This window comes from Canis lupus, chromosome 22, assembly GCF_011100685.1.
Source record: "Canis lupus familiaris isolate Mischka breed German Shepherd chromosome 22, alternate assembly UU_Cfam_GSD_1.0, whole genome shotgun sequence".
NCBI classification, from domain to species: domain Eukaryota; kingdom Metazoa; phylum Chordata; class Mammalia; order Carnivora; family Canidae; genus Canis; species Canis lupus.
This window is the reverse complement of record NC_049243.1, coordinates 38,416,265-38,438,614: the sequence shown is the minus strand read 5'-3', so window position 1 is coordinate 38,438,614 and position 22,350 is coordinate 38,416,265.

Sequence of the window (22,350 nt, the reverse complement as noted above, 5' to 3'; positions counted from 1 at the left end):
TGTTGCAAACATACCAGAAGAGCTTAAGGGAATCAAATTTATCTTTAGTTGTGCTCCTGTCTCTAAATCCAAAGGATTCGTTCTTTTTTCCAGTGCAAGTCTTAAAACTGAGCTTTTGATACTTAATAGGGAAAGTAAATCTATGCCAAATAGATTTCCTTTTAACTTTCCTTTCCCTTCTGAATTTGTCAAGGATCTTGGTATTCTAAACAATGATACATCATTCAGTTTTTAAAAACCATCTGTTTCTACACTCTACTTCTGATCAAAAGTTTTTTAAAGCCATTTTCTCAGTAAATATTCTTAGTTATAGTCTTTTGTGGTTTTGGACTTTGTCATCTTTTGACACCCTGGTCTATACATGTAGCATTCCCCCCTCCTTTGAAAGATTACCTCATAATTTTTTAAAGATTTTGTTTATTTATTCATGAGAGACACATACACACAGAGGCAGAGACACAGGCAGAGGGAGAAGCAGGCTTCATGCAGGGAGCCTGAATGTGGGACTTGATCCTGGGACTCTAATTTCATGCCCTGAGCCAAAGGTAGATGCTCAACTGTTGAGCCACCCAGGCGTCTCACCTCATAATTTTTAAAAATGTGATTCTCTTCCTATCAAGGTAAAGTGTGACATATTTTACTAAGAAATCTGTAAAGACATTGGTCTTCAAGATTGAAATACTTATACTTTTTCCATGTTTTCCATGTTTCTTGTAAAAGAAATAGGGAATGAAATCTAAACATCATTTGTCCAAAAGTATGTTAAGGCAAATCATAAGTGCCTTTAAAAAACTCACTTTACTCTAATGATCCTGTAATGACTCCAAACAGAAATAAACCAATAAATTAATAGATTAAAAATCCTAGACTATATACAAATTTGTGATAGGAAGCAATATTAGATCATTCTCATCTAGTCTATCTAAATAGCAACACATGTCCCTTATGGCAATGTTTTATGCTATTTCAAAGCCCATATAACTTGTACCCTTATGATTCAAGCCCGTATAAATCAAGCTCTTATAACTCCGTCTGTAAACCATTCCCAGACACAAACAACAACTTCTGCTATTCAAAGTAACTTCATTCAGATTACAGAACAACATAAGTACCCTTCTCCAGATCAAGATACTTTTCTTGAATTATATTGTAAGTACCCTATCAGTTTCTCACAGTAGAATGCCAAGACCTTAGGGTCTGAGAAAATCCATCATACTATGTAAAATTACCTGAACTGAATAACAACTCAGAGGAATGGTCTTTGTTTTTTTCTGGTCAGAATGCAGCCACATAAATATAAACATGGTCAAAGAAACAGTGTGAGTTTGAACACTTAATACAAAATCACTATCAGAAGTCACTGCAAAGAGAGATGACTCATTTAGGAGACAGTCCAGCTATTCTGGAGTCAATCCGAAGGTGATCTTTAGTATTTATAAGTGGCCAGATCTGCTGCTCTAAACCGCTGCTCTAAACTTCTTAAACTCAAAAAAATATACAATATACAATAAAATCATCCCCCAAATTATATGGAGATGTGGATCAATTTTAAACTTAATATCTTTGCAATGATGTAAGAAGAATGGACAAAAAAAGAAACAGATTAGAAATAAAATGATATATAGTCAGATAGTAATTTTATAATTACTTCTATTTAAGGATGTCTTGTAGATACCAGAAATCCATGAATAAACAATCTTAATTAAAAGAAATGATAAACTGCTGAATTAAACATGCACATATATATATAAATGCATACATACGAATACACACATGTATATTTACTTCTATATATGTACAGAATATATACATAACTTTATATGTAATTTAAGTATACAATATATGTGCATGTGAGTGTGTATAAATATATATATTTTAGCTTGCCCATTTGACCATATTTTCTTCTCATTCTTTTTTACTGGTTAGATTGTTCTCTCTTTGGATGTAGCAGTCCCTGCACAAATACTAATGTCCTAACTTCAAACAATTTATTTCTCAAATATTGTATGAGACCTCATACTGGCCAAAATAGTTTTGCCTCCTACAAATAACAAACATTTTCCTATACTAATGTGTATACATCAGATTTCCTGAGCTTATTGTGTCCTGTTAACCTCATTTTGCTTTATTCCTCTTTATTTTGATGCAGACCCCCAAACATCATTAAGTATAATTTTAGAAAGCCTGTAGTTCTGAGGACCTTTCCAAATTTGTAAAAGAATCTGCTGCTCTGGGATCCCTGGGTTGCGCAGCGGTTTGGCGCCTGCCTTTGGCCCAGGGCGCGGTCCTGGAGACCCGGGATGGAATCCCACATCAGACTCCCGGTGCATGGAGCCTGCTTCTCCCTCTGCCTATGTCTCTGCCTCTCTCTCTCTCTCTCTCTCTCTCTCTGTGACTATCATAAATAAATAAAAAATTTTAAAAAAAAGAATCTGCTGCTCTAAATTGATTACATTTAACATGATTTAATTAATACACTTAAACCATGATTTGTGTTTTGAAATAAATGACTTGTACCTAAATATAGCACAATGTCATCAATAATAAGTAGAAAGTTAATGGTAGAGTTAAAGTCCCATGCTGGACATGGAATCATTGTACATGTTACTTCACTTTCATGGGAAGGCTTCCCCACTGTATTTCATCTTATACCAACTGATATATATGACCAGGGCATTATTCATGGGACAAATTGACTAGAAATACACAAATTGACTGGTTATAGGTAGAATTTCTTCTTACCAACAAAGGTACACCTAATTTCTGTAATGCCCTAAATGCCAATAACTATCCTGGTTATAATGATACAGAGTACCATGAAAACCACAGGATATACAGAGACAAATATGCATTTAATATGCATAACTACTACAATCCCAGATTTGGCTTTCCGAACATGTAACTATAGTATCTGGCTTGAGGACCAGGATAAACCAGGATCTGCAGCAAAACCATGACGGGAATTGCAGGAGCACTAACTGTGTAAGATCTATCCTATGAGACACCAGCATGACTCCATGCAGAGTGCTCATGCCCTGGAGAAACTTTTTCTCAAAAAAAGTGTACTTAGCAGTGTTGAAATACATTTCTAGGCCCAAACTGGAGCTGCTCCTGCTCAGGGTGCGATGTCTGCAAACTGAACTTTTGGCTTTCTGTAAAGGCTCCATTTGACCAGACACACAGCATATTTAGTTAGACAAATCTGCCAACGTCAAGCTAACTCTGGGTTCTGTGCTTATTTCCTTGTTTCTTCCCACTCAGAACAAGGTTGGCTGTTGGGCCCCTGCCAGTCAGATAAGTTCTACTTTTCCTTTCTCTTGTTCTTCATTCTTTACCCTATAAAAGCTTACTTCCTTTGCCTCATGTTGCAGTTCTCATCATTAAGTGCTAGTCTGTTTGTATCACACAACTTGTCTTCTTTAACCAGTTTTTAAGTTTTTGGTGACTAGGAATGGGATCACAATGTGGGATTCACTGGATCGCAGAGCTCCCTGCTTGCTATTAGGAGTATCTGCTTCCTCTTTTCATTAGGAAGCCTAAGTAGGTCAGAACTTTGAGCTTTGCTCTTTTGCCTGCAGCTATCTGATCTAACTTTTATTTAGGGAATCCCTCCCCCCAAAAAATGTTGTTCTCAGAAAACTTCTGCAGCCATGGAAAGGTTCTGAATTTCTTAAAGTTAACAGAAACGTTCTGGGACCCCTGGAAGATTCTAGAGTTTATTAAAGTCCCCAGAAAGGTTATGTAGTTTCAGAGAAGTCCTTGATATGATATTGGGGTCTGCATGTGTGGCATCCATTAGTTAAGGGACTCAAGAAGAAATTCTGCTGTCCATAATGAGTGGTAGTCACTAGCAGGACTCATAAAGCCTGGAGGCCTGGGATGCCTGGGGTGCTCAGTGGTTGAGCATCTGCCTTTGGCTCAGGACATAATCTCAGGTCAGGATGGCGTCCGAGTCAGGCTCCTTGCAGGGAGCCTGCTTCTACCGCTGCCTATGTCTTTGCCTCTCTCTCTCTCTCTCGAATAATAAATAAATAAAAGTCTAAAAAAAAAAAAAAAAGGCCTGGAGTCCTAAGTCCACAGCATAAACAGTTGAAGACTGGGGGAAATAAATTAGGACAAAAATTCAGACTGTTTTGAACATCGAAATTAAAATCTAAGCAAACATAGTTAGGAGTATGACAAGCCATTAGGGTGTCTGTCACTATAAAGAAATCTTGTGAAAGGTACTATAAGTCTTTTGGTAATGGGAATATCAGAAGCCAAGGGCGGGGGGTGAGGGTGGGGGGAGATGGGCTTCATTCAAGCACTTAAAAGCTGTTAGAGCACTTACAACCTAACTCTGACTCCGGAACTAGATTAAGTTGGTCATAGAAGAGGTTAGATAAACACTAGGTCACCTACCAACCTTAAGACAATTTCTGTGCAATGAGGTACACTGTAAAACACCAACAAATCCCCAACCCAGTAGTACATTCCTCTTGAGTATTAATTTGGTTTCAAGTTATCTAAAGCTTAACTAAAGAAACAGGATTGTCAAATTACAGAGAATTGAACACCAGCTTATCTGATTTTTTTTTTTAATTATTTGAGAGAGAGAGCAAGAGAGCACAAGTAAGGGGATCAGCAGAGGGAGAGGGAGAAGCAGGCACCCTGCTAAGGGGGAGCCTAATGTGAGGTGCAATCTGTGGACCCTGGGATCATGACCTGAGCCAAAAGCAGACCGGTGACCTACTGAGCCCGATGCCACCATCAGCTTATTTTATTTCTAAAAATCGTGGTCCAAGAAGCTGGAGATATCTATAAAAATTGCAAAATTTAAAATAACCTAGGTTTACAATGGCCATTATGGGGAATGTTCCATTTAGACAAGATTGCTTAAGAATTGCACTTGAAAACAAAGGTTCTCAAGTCACACAAACAGAATGGTATACCTCTTTTAGTTGGCATACAGAAGCTCCAAAAGACTTCAATATCCCAAAATAACTTCATTGAAAGATCCATTGCAAATGGTTAATGAAAAATTAAAGAGGCAGAGGTACCTAAAACAAAAGACTGTAATACTGATAACATTCCTACTGCTCCCCACTATCCAACTTACTGGAATACTCATTCTACTAATTCTCTATCCAAAGAGATCACAACACATAAACAGGAGTCCACCAAGAAGTGACCTTATATAACTGTAACAGCTCTAAGATTAGAAACCTAAAACACCCGGGACTTTCCCATTGCACTCTCTTAGGGTTTTTTTTTTTTTTTTTTTTTAATTTATTTATTCAGAGAGAGAGAGAGAGAGACTGAGAGGCAGAGACACAGGCAGAGGGAGAAGCGGGCTCCATGCAGGGAGCCCGATGCGGGACTCAATCCTGGGTCTCCAGGATCAGACACCGGGCTGCAGGCGGCGCTAAACCGCTGCGCCACTGGGGGTGCCCTCTTAGGGGTTTATGATCAAAACCCTGGCCTAGAATTCAGTGTCTGATTTGCGGAAAAAAAAAAAAAAAAAAAGAAAAGAAAAACAAAAAAAGAAAAAGAAAAAAAAAAAAAGAAGGAAAGAAAAAAGAATCAGACACTGGAAAAAAAATTGTCCTTAAAGTTTGTATGCGAATCTTGCCAACACCAATTTGAATGACCCCATATCAACCCTCAAAGGCCCCTCCCAAGGATGATGGAACTTGAAGGAATTCTCTCGTAAACTGCTCTCAGTTATTCCCTTAAATAGCCAAGGGAAATCTAAAGTTTAAAATGAATGGAAGATCTTGCCAAATTTGATTAGATACCAGGGCTACAAACTCTAAACCCACATACTCCACAGCCTGTATATCAGATCCTGGGAAGACCGGCAGCAGATGGTAAAGTGTGAGAGTTCTTACCAGAGTCAGCTGTCCTGAATATCTCTGACTGGTTGGGAGAAGAAGGTAAAATTCCATATTTTCTCTTATTGGTTATTGATTTTTTTTCTCTCCCAGGAAAAGCTATTACCTTCTTGTTTTTCTTATTTTGTATCCTGAAAATATAACTTGGATTTCTGTCTGCCTGGGGCTTGCAGGTTGTTGATTCTTAAATATACAGCCGCAGCATTGAGGAATTAAAAATATTTGCATTACCCTGATGATCAACAATGTTAAGCACCTTTTCATGTACCTGTTGACCATCTGTATGTCTTGTTTGAAAAAATGTCTATTCAAGTTCTCTGCCCATTTTTTAAATTAAATTGCTTGCTTTTCGCTATTGAGTTGTATGAGTTCAATAAATATTTTAAATAACCCCTTAGAATTTATAGACAAGATGACATGAGAATCTATGTACTGAATGTGCTCTTAGGTTAAATCATTATAATGAGACATAAATTTTCTATAACCCTTTGCAGTTTCCTAAATTAGGATTTAATGGTTGGACTTATTTTTTAAGTGTGTTTTGTTAAGTTTTATGTCTCTCCATTAATTTAATTAGGCATTTCCTATAAAGGAAACTTTTTATATGACAGTGTCATGTATTACTTGATAATGCCTTAGGTAAAAAAAAAAAAAAAAAAAAAAAAAAGATAATGCCTTAGGTAATTGTGGAAATTTTTAAAAGTACCTGTATATATTTATATATTAAAAATTAATATTGGGGATCCCTGGGTGGCTCAGCGGTTTAGCGCCTGCCTTTGGCCCAGGGTGCGATTCTGGAGACCCGGGATCGAATCCCACATTGGGCTCCCAGTGCATGGAGCCTCTACCTATATCTCTGCCTCTCTCTCTCTCTCTCTCTCTGTGTGTGTGACTATCATAAATAAATAAAAATTAAAAAAAAAGAAACTTTAAAAAAATAATTAATATTAATTTGAGAAGATACGAGCCAGAAAATTCTGAAAGATGTGGAAAAATGTTAGATCTAGATTTATATATCATGATGGAGAAGTCTTTCATTTTCCAACTCCTATAATGTATTAATTAGTGAAAATTCCAAATAATTTAGCAGATACCAATCCATAATCACAGGACCAAGACATCATTTCCCACACTGGAAATCCATTCATTGCCCTTCTTCCATAAAGCACTCAGTTCCTATTTAATCTGTGGCATTTTTGTGATTAAAATAACAACAACAGAAACTTCCTCTACAAGATCCAATAGTCTTTATTGTGCTAACAAATCATTTGCCATTTACTTTATACATACTGATTGATGGAAGCTCCTTAATTCTGTCTGCTGGGATTTACGTCCTATTCTTACTGACCTCTGTGACTTTTCTCCCTTTACCAACAATCCATCCTCTAAACAAAATTTTTTTCTCCTCATCTGCATTCCTGGTCAGTTTTACAAAAGCTAAGAGACTTGCCAACACATTTTTTAAATAGTTTCTACTTATCCACATATTATTTTAGTTTTCTATTTTTCTAAAGATAAAGAATATGTCAGAAAAATCCATGGGTAAAGATCAGAGAAAAGCAAGAAAAACCCAAAGGCCAAATTGTATCTCAGGCCTTTTTTTTTTTTTTTTTTTTTTAAGATTTTATTTATTTATTTGAGAGAAAGAGCATGTGCATGACTTGGGGGAGGAGCACAGGGAGAGGTACAAGTCAAACCAACTCAGTGCTGAGTGCTGAGCCCAATTCCATCCCACAACCCTGAGATCATGACCTGAGACAAAATCAAATGTCAGACACTTAACCAACTGAGCCACCCATGTGCCCATCAGATTTCTTATTAAAAGGTCATCTACCTCCCTGAATATGCTTTAATAAAGTTAACTTAACCTAGCTACTCCAGGAAAAAGGAGGAGTCTATACTAAATAAAAAAATATTTTTATTTTATATATGTAAACACAAATATTTTAAATGATAAAATATGCTTTTCAATAAGGGCAGGAAAAATTTTGAATGAACATTCAAATGAGAATCAAGAAAAGATGATGCAATAAAAAATAGCTTCTCCTTTTGTATCATGTCCTAGAACCAATGAGAATGACAAAAATGGCAACATATTTTCTCCACCAGACATTGAACATTTAACCATCTGACTTGTCAGTTTAATGCCTTTTTTTAAATCTATAGACTTCTTTTCTATTCCATTCTTTGGTCTCATAATAGAATGTTTAACTTGACAATTTTTTTGATATGGCCATGCAGCACCTTACTCCCTGTAGTCCAGTATTTATCTCTTCATCTCTCTCTTTTGGGCTGGTGGGCGACAAAGGTGGTTGCTGGAGAAAAAACTGTTATAAAATGGTTGCCTCTTAATGAACCTGGAAGGAATTAGGCTGACTGGTAAACTGACATCCATATGAACTTAGAAGGCACTATATTGTTTTAGAGTTCTAGTCCTCTGATTTGATTTTTAACAAGTTTCAACTCAAAAGGAGAACTTTCACTTGATACTTTATAATTAAAAATAAAGAATGGAAAAAAAAAAAAAATAAAGAATGGCTATGAAGGAATAATATGGATTGGATGAGTTATTGCTTTAATTCTTCTGGAGAAAAATTCTTTTTCTTAAAGATTTTATTTATTTATTCATGAGAGACACAGGGAGAGAGAGGCAGAGACAGGCAGAGGGAGAAGCAGGCTCTATGAAGGGAGCCTGATGTGGGACGTGATCCTGGGACTCTGGGATCATGCCCTGAACCAAGGGCAGACACTCAACTGCTGAGCCACCCAGGCGTCCCAGAAGAAAAATTCTTTATCACTGTCCAGTAATATTACTATTCCACCTAGAGTTGTATTTATGGAGACGTATGGGTGATGCCCACCTCCATAAAAGATTTCTTCTTGCTATATCAACTTTACACATGATTTTTACTTTAAAAGTCTCAAATGCATATTTTCTATCTTATTACATATTTTGGTTCTAGATTATTGGATATTCTATGTGAAATTTTGAAATATTTAATAATGTGAATGCTTTGACATTTCTAAAAATTCTAGTTTATGGATAACTAGATTTTTTTTCCTATCATTTCCCCCTATAGTTGTTATCCTATGATAATATTTTTCTGGAAATTTTTACTTAGAACATTTGGTCTTTTTCTGCCTTTTTTTTTTTTTTTTAAATAAACTCCACTAAGGAAATTTAGTAGCCATTTGGATTGTTTCTTGATACTAATTGTATTGTTGGTGATTTGAAAATATCAGCAGTCCACACCTATCTGCTGGGGGCAAACACCAATTAAAGACCTTTCTTCCCTCAAGTTTATCAGTTCTGCTCCATATGTAAGCACTTCAGCTTCAGATGTTAAAAAAATAATAATAACACTAGTGTGATGATTCATCATTATTAATTCATCATTACTATATCAGTGTAAAACTCGCCTTTTTGATGTAGACTATTTGTTAATTTCACAGCAAAGAGATAAATTTGCCTGAGAAGTAAAGGCAATAAAAATCTGTGGTTGGTCTCAAAAGATTAATAAATCTGTTAAAGCATATTTCAAATGCAACTGAGTATGGAAACATTTAAAAGCATTAGTTTGTAGATGATCAGATTTGAGAGTGATAAATTAAAAAGTGGCAGATTTAGAGAATCTTTCATTATTGTTCCATGCATGATTTCACTTAAGAGACTTAATATTATAAATAATTTTTATGGAAACTAAACATTTTCTTTCAATGCACTGATTATTTTCTACAACCACACAAATGCACTGCAGCACTTGCTTTCAAATAATACATGTTAGGCCCATAATAGGCACTAAATTGATGTCATTTTCATTTCTTTCTCTTTGTTATACATTTTAATAATATACAAGATAAGTTTTGTTTGGTAGTTTTATTCTGTCATAAGCAAAAATTTAAACTATCTTTGCTAATCACCCAGCATTCATTTCTATAGGTACAATTAATGGAAAGTCACTTCTTTAAATCTACACAGTATACTCCATTCCTGTTAGTAAATTTCAGCATAATTTTTTTTCAATTCAATTTAACATTGCTTTTTATCTTTCACTTTTTAAAAAAAATTATTTATTTATTCATGAGAGACACAGAAAGAGAGGCAGAGACAGGCAGAGGGAGAAGCAGGCTCCATGCAGGGAGCCTGATGTGGGACTCAATCCCAGGACTCCCAGGATCATGCCCTGAGCCAAAGACAGGCACTTAACGCTGAGCCACCCAGGCACCCCTCTTTCACTTTTATACTGAATTTATTTATGTTTTGTATTTAGTTTATTTCTCTTTTCTTCTCATTCAGTACTACTTTATAGTTCTTCTATAAACTTTCCAATCTGGTCAAATTGTTTTTTTTATCTTCCATTTAAGTTCACTACACATCTACCTTTCTATAATTTCACTGCATTGAAATTTCAGTATTACGTATTACATGGAAGACAAAGTAGGATCTGAACATAAGGTCACTATTAGAAATTAAAATTAATAAAATTTGTTACAGATGGTGAATGCTTATGGAAATCAATCATTACATTTCAACCAGTGGAAATTTAAAGATGCATCCTTTGAGAAAGACATTTTCCTGAGATGAAATATTTATTGTAAAAAAATATAATTCATGTGACATCTGGGTGGCTTAGTCAGTTAAGCATTCAACTCTTGATTTAAGCTCAGGTTACGATCTCACGGTCCTGAGATGGAGCCCTAAGTCAGACTCTACACTAATCAGGGAATCTGCCTGAGATTCTTTCTCCTTCTTCTGCCTCTCCCCCTAGTTGTTGTGCTCTCTTTTTATCTCAAAAATAAATAGAATAAATCTTAAAAAATATAATTCATTTAATACATTTTATAAATTTAGCCTACATTAGTCAAGGTTATCCAGAGAACCGGATTTATCTAGATCTAAATATATTCTATTAAAATTATATATATATATGTATATATATATATATATATATATGTATATATATACTTGGAGAGAGAGAGAGATTTTTTACAGAACTGGCTCATGTGATTATGGATATTGGCAAACCTAAAACCTGTAAGGAAAACCAGCAGTCTGAACATTCAGGTAAGAATTGATGTTACAGTCTTGATCCATATTTCGCAGCACAGACTAAAAAGGCAAACATAAATAAATCTTAAAGAATATAATTCATTTAATATATTTTAAAATATTTGCTTACATTATTCAGGGTTATCAAGAGAAAAAGATATATCTAGATCTAAATATACTCTATTAAAAATATATATAAATATATAATCATATTTTATAAATCATAGATAATTATGTATATAACTATATCTTATAAATATATAATTACATATATAATGAGAGGTATATATAGACAGATTTTAAATAACTGGCTAATGTGATACTATATAGCTAGCCAAGTTGACCTCTGGAAATTAACTATCATACAGTACCTGTAATTATTTTTTTCCTGTTATTATTTTTGATGATACCTCAATACAACTGCTGAGCAATGCAAATCTTGAATCTGTGTCAAAACTTTCTTTAAATTCTTATTCCAACTCTGCATCTCAGTTAAAATGTGTGTACTCATTTTATCATTTTCAAAAGAGCCAGATTCTCCACCAAAGCCAAAAGAATCTAAGATATATCCATTGATACTTTCCTTGGAAATTTCTTTGGCTAAATATCTAAGTTTATCACTTGCAAGTTGCTCTTTTCACATAATTACAGGACAAAATTTTTCTAAGCATTCTGCTACAAAATAACAAAGATAGCACTTTCTCCAGTTCTCACTTACATGTTCATCATTTCCTTCTGAGGATTTATATACAATTTGAGTTTAAATTAAATATCTTCAACATATATAGATAAAAATCTCAAAGTTGGTATTGTAGTCATTATTTCAAATTTTAGTGTCTTTATTATGGTAATTTATTAGTTTAGTTGAAAAATATTTTATATATACAGAATAATTAGAAAGTTGATATATAGAATTTGCAAAGTATTTGTGAAAATATTAATTCATTTAAATTATATCAAATATAATACATTATATAATGAATCATGTTATATCTATATAGATCTATGTATTGATTATAGAATTAATTATATATTAATTATATTTTATCTATAGAGAGATATAAAATTGGGCCATATAAATATTGTGTTTCATTTAATCCTTATAAACATATAAGTATCTCAAGCAAGGTAAAAGTTTGATGACATCATCAAAAGCTGATATTTAGAAGGCTAAAATTCTCCATTCATGTATTCATTCAATTCATATTCACTTAGGATTCATATAAATCATATGCTAGATGTACATGCATGTAACAATGTAAACTTGCTGCTTCTTGAAAGCAAAGAACATGTTTTTATACTTGTTCTTGCAACAATATCCTTGTAACTTGATAAAAAATTATGACAAAGAATGTAAGAATTATGAGTAAATACAAAAGTAAGTAGAAATTAAGTAAATTGAATTTAGTTAGAATAGCCATGGATGTATAGAAGTGCAAATACATTGCATGGCAGACATGCTGGTATGTGGAGATATAATTAAAATTTCACTTGAGTTGGAGGAAGATTTAATTCAGAGAAGTGCTCAAAATATAGGTGAAAGGTGAAGCATTTAAGGATTAGCAGAGATTTAATGAAGAAGGTAAATGAGTCTTCCAGCAGAATAAGCAGCCTGTACAAGGACTACAAAAACAGGAAAACATTCAGGGAATCAGTGTGGTGAAAAGTGAGATGAGACTGGGAGAGGGATGGACAGTGAAATGAAAATCATTCAGGAGTGTAGAGATAGATGGCAGCCTGGAATTCAGATGTAAATTTGAGGTTGTAGTAGTGAATCTATTTATGAAGAGTTTAAAATGGAATTGCTATGTGTTTGGATTTGCTTTTTTTGCATCTGTTGATAGGAATATATGAAGAGTAGTGAAACCGTAGTCAGGGAAAAATGCAAGAAACCTGGTATAAATAAATATTCAAAAAAAAAAAAGGCAACTTGTGAGAGGAAGGGAAGGTTATAGATTCTAATGGAAAATAATGGTTAAAAGGTCAGGCAAAAATAAAATGGATTTTAAATCAATTAATTTAATCATTTCAAATGTGCTTGCAGTTGTAGTGTGAATAAACTTAATGGCAGTGAATTGGATACTTAAAAATATATGGTAATTATTTTTTATTAGATGTTCAAATATAATTTTAAAATTATTTTAAAAATCACTTGCAAAGGGAAACTTCTCAATAAGGCTTTTTACGGATATGTAATTCAGAATATGAAGAAAGTAAGAGAAATCTAGCAAAGTGCCTTTATTTATTATTTATTTGGTTACCAGTGTGGTTAAAAAGAATAATGCCCTTCAGGGAGTTGTTTGGGAGCACAAAAGTTTCTAAAATGAGCTTACATAATTTAGAATTGCACCACTGTTTTAATTACATTGTAAGCAAATAAGATTAGGAAGAAAAACATATTGTATAACTTTATATCACTTCCACTTAATTGATATAAGAGGCTGGTGTTATGAAAGAAAAAAAGTAACTCCTAGGGTTTCAATTTTAAGTATTATGGGTATACCTGGATCAAATACTTAAATTCTGTAGGAAGCAATAAACATATCAAGGAATGCATGAGGCCAGAGATTTTTCATCCTGAAATGGAAAACATATGGTTTTAGAAGAAGAGTGGGCTCAGTGATCATAATTATTGCCTAATTGCCTTACAAGAGCTTCTTTTATTTTGAAATGAGTTGACAGACTTTTAATCTTTCTCAGTATGTTCTGAAAAATAATGCTTTGTTTATCTGACCTTATTTTTGGTATAAGTCAACAGCATACTAAAATTTTTGAGAGAAAGTCTGTTCTAGCTGAAAATAGCTTTATAGAAAGCCACCAGGCAGGTTGTGTCATTATGAGTTACAGCCGCACATCTATACTACTGCTGTTTCCCTACAATCACTGCAATGAATTACAGTAATACATTCAATCCTGATAAATGATCTACTCAGCTTCTGCTAAAATTAAACTGACTGCAATCCAGATGAGTGCAGCCACATATTAACACTGGGTCCACCATTTCTTGTCTCTATCCTGGTGAATTATGGGATGGTAGTCCTACCTCTATGCATTGATTAACATTGCTGCTACAGCTTTTTCACAGATCCATGTTCAAGTGGAATGGAAAGTAGGCTCAAACATTCTGCTGCCACATTTAATGTTGTCACTGTAAAATAAACATGTAGTGCTTAAAATTGAATCTTCTAAATAACTAGAGACACAGCCATACTACAAAATATTAATCACTAGTTTCTTTTATCATTACTTTTCCTCTAACACCATGAAGATGATACTCACTATGAAGATAATACTCAGTATAGATACTCTAAGAAGTGACTTAAAAAAAAATACTTTGTCCTTTTTCTGGGAAGTCTAAGAAATACTCTTAAATTGGATATTTCTGCATATTCTAGAATACCTATTTTGAAAATGGAATCTATTGTAGTCAGTTTTGTTGGAATGTGTGAAACACACATATATTTCTTAGTCAAACAGTGTTATCTCTTGAAAAAATAATGTTGCTATTATTTTTCAGGAAATGAGATGCATATACTTTCTGTATTTCATTTTGTCCTTGGCTTATGGGAAGCTCAGAATTGAATAAGGTACTTAAACATTTTATAACAAAAGCCAAGATTAGTTGGATAATCATTTTCCACTGCTCTGTATTTTAATGGTGCAACTTTAAATATTCATCCCAAAGTCACATCAAATTCTTTGCAAAGCACATGGAAATAAAGACATTGTAATTATGTAAGTTATAAAGATAAATAACTTGGGCAAGCCCCGGTGGCTCAGTGGTTTAGCGCCACCTTCGATGCGGGGCCTGATCCTGGAGACCTGGGATCGAGTCCCATGTCGGGCTCCCTGCGTGGAGCCTGCTTCTCCCTCTGCCTGTGTCTCTGCCTCTCTCTTTGTGTGTCTCTCATGAGTAAATAAATAAAATCTATTTAAAAAAATAAATGAAGATAAATAACTTTTAAGATCAATGCATGATTTTTACATTGAAAAACGGTTATTTATGATTAAAAGTATATTACTATAATACTAACATAATAGCATACCTTGACATTGAAAATCGCTATCCTATAATTTATTACATTTACATAAGATTATTTTTCTGAGAGCTTTCAAAATGATTGAAGATGAAAGTTATGTGCCAAAAAAAGATTTGGGTGGTATTTCAAAAATAACTGATCCAAAGAACACACATGTTTTAGGGTCAAACACTCTTTAAAATAAAGAACAAAACACTGCAATTAAACACAAAATTTCAATATTAGTTTGATTCAGAAATTTTTAAATAGCCATTTTCTGCTTCACTCCTATGAAGATAAAATAAGGAATGCCTAATACTCACTGTGATCCAAATGCTGATTTTTGATCAAATTAATATCCCTGTCTTTACTTGGGATGTAGCACTACAAGAGTAGTCAGATTTGAGTCACTTGTGCAGAAAGGGGCTTAATATTTCCATCCCCTATACTAACATTCTTGTTATCTGTATGTATGCATGTAATTGACTAGCTGACAACGTTTGCATGGCATATTAAAACTTTAAATCTTTTCCTTTTACCTGACTTGAAGAACAAGGAAATTGAAGGAGGGGTAGTATTCACTGATATTTTTCAGGTGTTCAAATGCATTAACCTGCTTTTACCCAATCTCTAAAAGTTGGCATAGTGTTATGATAATGAATGTGTATGTTATATTAGAGGAGCAATGAAAATTTATAGATATAGGAACTTCATGAACTTCCAGCTACCTCAGAAATCCATTGGCTTTTTTGTTTTGCCCTCTTTTTAAGATTTTATTTTTATTTATTCATGAGAGATGCAGAGAGAGAGAGGCAGAGACATAGGCAAAAGGAAAAGTAGGCTCCCAGCTGAGCAAGGAGCCCTATGTGGGACTCCACCTCAGGACCCTGAGATTGTGACCTGAGCCAAAGGCAGATGTTGAACCACTGAGCCACCCAGATGTCCTTCGTTTTGCCTTTTTATTTTCACCTATTGTTTTCTATTAATGATGTTGTGATGATCCTTTTCATTCATTTATCAGAAGCCTAGGCTAGCATGTGGATTTTTAAAATATTTGTTATGGAAATTTTGAAGTATTCTGAAATATTACCATTCTTACTTTATCCTTTTATTGAGCACATTTATTGAATCATATTTTTAATGTTTTCCTATTTTAACTCTTGATATATAATTTTATTTTTATGCAAATTTAAAGACAATTGGCTTTTATGCCATATGAAAATGATTCTAAATTGTCAAAATTAGGAGAGAAAAATTCAATATAACTTAAGGCAACTTAATAATGATCATGCATGATTTAGTCAATTTCAATGTGAACATTTATTACTCAGAATAACATTCTTGTTTATGAAGTGCACCAAAAACAAAAATAACTCGATTGGATGAGATTTCTTCACTTACCACTATAACATACATTTTCTATCTTGTAATTGTTTTCTATTTTATATAATTTTCTGTATCTCTACTTTTCTTCAGATGATTTGATGGTTATTCCTTTTCTTCTGTGGTTGATACAACTTCTAAGAACAAATTTGTCTGCAAACAAAAAAAAATCCAAATAACAGTTGCTTAAATATTACAATAATTTTGGACTTACCTCTACATAGGCTATGTAGTCTGAAAATGTGTACTAAATTTTCCTCATGCTTCCTACTTCACTTTCATAAAATGTCTAAGCCAATGGTAGCCACCTGATAGTGTTGCCCCCTGGAAAATAGAAGAGGCATAACTTTGTCTAGTGAAGATTTTCCTTGTTATTTATGAATAGAAGCTCACCATGGGAAATCCACTAGCATGTCACCAGCTGTAGCAGTATCAAAACATACTGCCTTTTGAGGGTTTTTTTTATGATAGACCTTATATTTTAGAGGAGTTACAGGTTCACAGCAAAACTAAACATAAGATACAGAGATTTCCCATATATCTTCTGCCCCCAGTATAGACTCCTTCATTAGTAACATACCTACCTAACATTAGTGACATAATCAATAAACCTACACTGACACATCATTTTCATGCAAAGTTCATAATTTCCATTAAGGTTCATTCTTGGTGTTGTACATTCTATGGGTTTGATAAATGTATAATTAACTCACCCCTCAACTTCATTGCTCACAAATGTTTTATAGTCACTCAAATTTTTCAGATTTAGGCTAATTCTATTTAAAATATTAAATTCTTTCTGGGATTCCTGGTTATAATTTTTTATTCTTATATTTTGTACCCACCTATGTCATATTAAATTCAAGCTTGATAATTTGCCTTTTGTTATGTCTCTTCCATTCCTTTCCTTCCTACATATCTATTCATAGCTTTCATCAATACCCACCTTTATTGTTGCAAGAGACTTTTGTTGTCATTACTGATGATTTTTGTTAAAGATACACCAGTTTTAACTAAATTCCAAAATTTATTCCGATTTCACTAGTTTTCTTATTAATGCCTTTCATCTGTTCCAGAATCTGGTCTAGTATGCCACACTGTATTTAATTATGATGCCTTCTTAGTCTCTTCTGGTTTGTAATATCTTTGCATCATCTTTCATGTTTATACAAAGGTATGGAATTTGGGGAAAATACCAAAAAAAAAAAATAAAACTATTTTCTCTTTATATCAATTCAGGGGATACATACTATCATCATGACTTATCACCTTAATTGTTAACCTTGATCACCTCATCAAGGCAGAATCTGCCAGGTTTTTCCACTGTAGATATTCTTTATTCCTCTTTCTTAACACTATTCCTTTGGACCTAGTCAGTAAGCCCAATCCATACTCAAGGGAATGGATGGAAGAGTATGTGTAAATTATAAATAGGTTGGAATTTCCTATACAAAATACTTCTTTGGCATTTATTTATTATTCATTCCCCTATTTATATCACTATGGACTCATAGATATTTATTTTATTCTTCATCTCTTATTATCTAATACTAAGAGATTAATTTTGTTTATAAAACTATTCCAAATTTTCACATTGGAAACTGTTCTGGGTTAGCTCCTGCTATTTTTCTTGCTTATTTTATTAACCCCTACTTTTGGGGGGTGTACTTTATTTCTGGCAATATAGGATGCTCTAGGTTCATTTTGTATCTATCCAGCCCTAGCTTTAGAAAGTCATTTTTCATGGATTCCCTGAAGACCAGAGAATAATATTTTTATTAGAGATTGGTATTTAGAAAACAAGATCCAGGGACAGGATGTGGTTGTTGCTATTCATATCTCACTGCTTCTAGGCCCTCTATAAACATATTATAAATATATAATATGTAATACATGATTTTATATATACCAGCTAATATGTGCACATATATCTAAACATGAGTTCATAGTAATGAATCCAACTCTAATTAAATGTCATATGGTTTATTCTCAGATGATTTTTACCACTCAATTTTTTTTCTCCAACATTATTTCTGTTACAGCAATTTTTTTAATTGAATAAACTTATATAGTGCCCAGTATGCAATAAAAACCTGCTTTTTCTTCCATAGTACTTTTATGTTCACTCTATTTATTTTCATAAAGTATTACCAGTTCTCATCTCTGAAACAATTTATGCTTTTAAATTATTCAGTGTACATTTTTAAATACAAGAAATCCTAGAGCATTATTTTTTTGAAGTTTCACAATCATATTTTGTTGTAAATATTATAAATACACACTGAGGGCTCATTAAAATGCCAGTGCTGGGATCATGTAATGTTACATATAATTTCCTGAGTTATTTTTGGGGTTTGGGTTAATAACATCATGGGACAGGGTAAAGATCCTCATGAAACTGGGTCCATCCAGTAGAGTATGTCACTTCATAATGGTGTTCTGGGAAATTCTCTGAATATCTATATATGCTAATTTCTTAATGTAAAGAATACTATTTAATCTCAGATGTATTTAATGGTTAAACAGGAAAAATATACAGAGTTATCAAATGCACTGTCTTTATGATAACAAAAAGCATATCCGTGTAGTTGTTCATACTATTTATTTATTCATTCATTTATTTATTTATTTATTTATTTTTAGACTTTTAAACTTTTAAACAGTGTTCACAAACCATCGCTTCAGTTGATGACATTTCTACAAGTTATTTTAAAAGTAGTCCATTAGCAATATGCAAAATGCTTAAGTCTTTAAAAGTAGGTTATAGTCCTTTATATATATAAAATGCAATCCAAGTTGTTAATTCTTCTGACAGCTCTAGAGATTAAGGCAAAAATCTAGTAGAGACCTTGAGGCAACTAATTAGTATACAGGACCATACCTGCATGAGGAAGCAGTTACATCTGGATAGGGAGAATAAAGCAAAATTACCCTTTGGGGGAAAAAAGAAAAAGAAGGAAAACATCTTTGATGTCTCAATTATTACTAGCTTATTTTTAAATTATTATTTCTAAGTAAAGTAACCTCATTTTATATTTTATTTTTTGGTGCAAGACACTTTATAGCTTGAAGAAATTATAATGCAAATATGATTATATTCTAGTTAGTGCCTCCTGCTACAAATTGTCATTTAAAACTGATTTAATCAGACGTTTGCAAGTATTAAACTTTCACATTTAAGTCAGACTGTTTAAAATAACAAAGTTCACTTTTATACTACAGATTTCATGAAAAATAGAAATACAGAGTATTTTACAGTAATTTTAGTTCATTAAGACTTATTTAAATCACTTAGTGACATATATTGAGAATTACTCCTGTCATATCTTAAGAAACTGTTTATATAATACTGACATTATAAGTGAATTATAAGTAATTAAAAAATGCTAATATACATTACAGAGATATGGATTTTACTTATCAAAATACATAAAGAACTTTAATTTTAATTTTAATTAAGGAAGACATAATCGTATTTTATGCATGACAATATTTTCTGCATATATATTGCTTCCTTTAAAATGAGTTTAGGTTGCATAATGTATGTGTGAATCCACTAAAGATATATTAGTAAGACTAAAAAAATAATTTCTGTTAGAATGGGGAAACGGATGGAGGAGGTGGAGGAAATGTGTTTGGAAGGTAGACAAAAATATACATGTTTAATAGGCTAATTTATGCATTTTTTCCAGAAAACTCTGTATCTGTTTGACTATTCCATTTATTTATTTAAAGCTTGGACATAGTTAAGTTACAAGTCAATCTGTAAACATACTTGCAAAAAAATACACAACCTGAAAGGCACTTGTCCTGTTCATTTTATTTCCTTTTAGGATATTAACAAGATTCAGAAATCTAATCAAAATATACTTTTTTTTTTTAAAGAGAAACTTTCTTGATGAACAATATAATACCCTCAAATGTTCTTGTAATAAATTTACCACATTGTTATTTTCATTCTTAACTAGCAAATTAGATATGATGTTCACTGGAAATGTATATGAAAGCAAGAAGAATTTCAAGAATGAAAATATAAGGAAGCCTATACTCTGTTCCACTATAGAAGCAATGAGAATATTACCCAAAATTATCAAAGTCAACTTTTTCAAATCTCTGGAAATTAGCAAAGGCTTACAACAGCAAAAGAAATATTAAAGCAGTAGGCTTTTGAAATATTCATTTGTCTGATTGCCATCTCATTCCTCAAATTCAAAGTAGTTTTGAAAACCAACAGCCCTCCAAGTACAGTAGCTATGAAGTCAGCAGCATTGAAGCCACTTGAAGGAGGGAAGAATGAGTATGGAGCTTGCCTAAAGCTTCCTTCCCACATAATTGTCACCAGTTGACATGTCTGGAACATCCTTAAAACAGCCATCTTCAGAGCTTGTTTTTATTTGAACTGACTCAGAGCAATTATGTGCCAAAAACCCTATTGCTAGGGCATTTTTTTTGGGGGGGGGGAAATAACTGCAACTGTTTAATAGTTAGGCAACCTGAAGCAGCAAAGCATCACCATTGGAAATAACAAGAAACTGAGTAAAGAAAAATAAAAATGAAAAACTAAGGAATTAGATGTCCATAATGAGCTTTGAAAAACTCCAAAATATCCTTGGAAATCTAGAAGACCACATATACATGGAGGATTGTGTGCATGGCCAGAAAAGACCTAAGAAGGCCCCCAGTTTCACTATTATCTAATGCAGTGTTTGTGATGATTTCTAGAACATAATAGCTGTGAACAAGTATCCACTTTATAATATATACATTCACAAAGATACGGAAACAACCTAAGATGACAAGATAAAGAAGATGTGGTATATATACACAATGCAATATTATTCAGCCATGAGAAAGAAGGAAATACTGCCTTTTGTGACAACTTGGATGGATCTTGATGGCATCATACTAAGTTAAAAAAAAAAAAAACAGAGAAAGATAAACACTTGCCTGTATCACTTATATGTGGAATCTAAAATAAAAAGCAAGCTCATAGAAATAGAGCAGAAAGGTAGTTACCAAGGTTTGGGGCTAGGCAGTAGAGAACATAAACATAAGAAAAGGTTGATTTAAAAAGGGTACAAACTGTCAAAGATAAGATGAATAAAGTCTGAGTGTCTAACGCGACACATGGTTACTATAATTTGTTGAGAGGTCGTCCATCAAGTGCAATGACTAAGAAAGAATTCCTGAGAGGTTGTATGGTACAACTTAATAAGCGTGTTTAAGTAGCACAGGGATAGGACTCTCGGGCAGAATGTGTTTCACTTTTTGCAGCATGAAGCTGGTGACTCTATGCTTAGTGCTCAGGGGGGAGTGGTTGTGCAGGCAGTATTAGATCTTTTTTTTTTTTTTTAATTTTTACTTGTAAAACTGCTTTCACAAGATTTCCCTGGTGCTTATAATTTGGCTCAATATTAACTATCTGGTGAGATATATAGGCAGTCATGGAGACCCTTTAAAAATGTAGCAACCAGCATATATTTGGTCCTTATCCAAACTATGCAGGCTATAGGTCAGCCTCCTGGGCTAAAAGTGCACATTTTCTGCTTCTATCCCTCATCATAGTTAATAACACTATATTGCATAACTGAAATTTTCTAAGAACATGGAACTTAAATGTTCTCATCAAATATATGTGTGTGTGAAAATATACATCTGTAACATTTAAATACATTAACCGGGTGCTGAATTGAAACATGTGATCATGTATTTAAACAGGATTTTAAGGCAAGAAATCTTAAGGATAAGACTTTTTTTTTTTTAAGACTACAATCTGAATAACAAGCCAAAACAAAAGTGGAAGGAAGAATGTTCACAGAAAAAAAAAATTTGCTTGTGCAGTCCTGAGGTGGGAAAGAGCAGCATGTGACTGTCTTATGAAGGCGCTCAAGACACAGTTAATCAAGAATGAAGTGTCTGTGGTGTAGAGTAGGAATTACAGAATCACTAGATAATGTATGTATCAATTTTTTCCATAACTTGAGACAAGTATTCTATACTAGCATTCTTTTAGATCTCAGGCTTA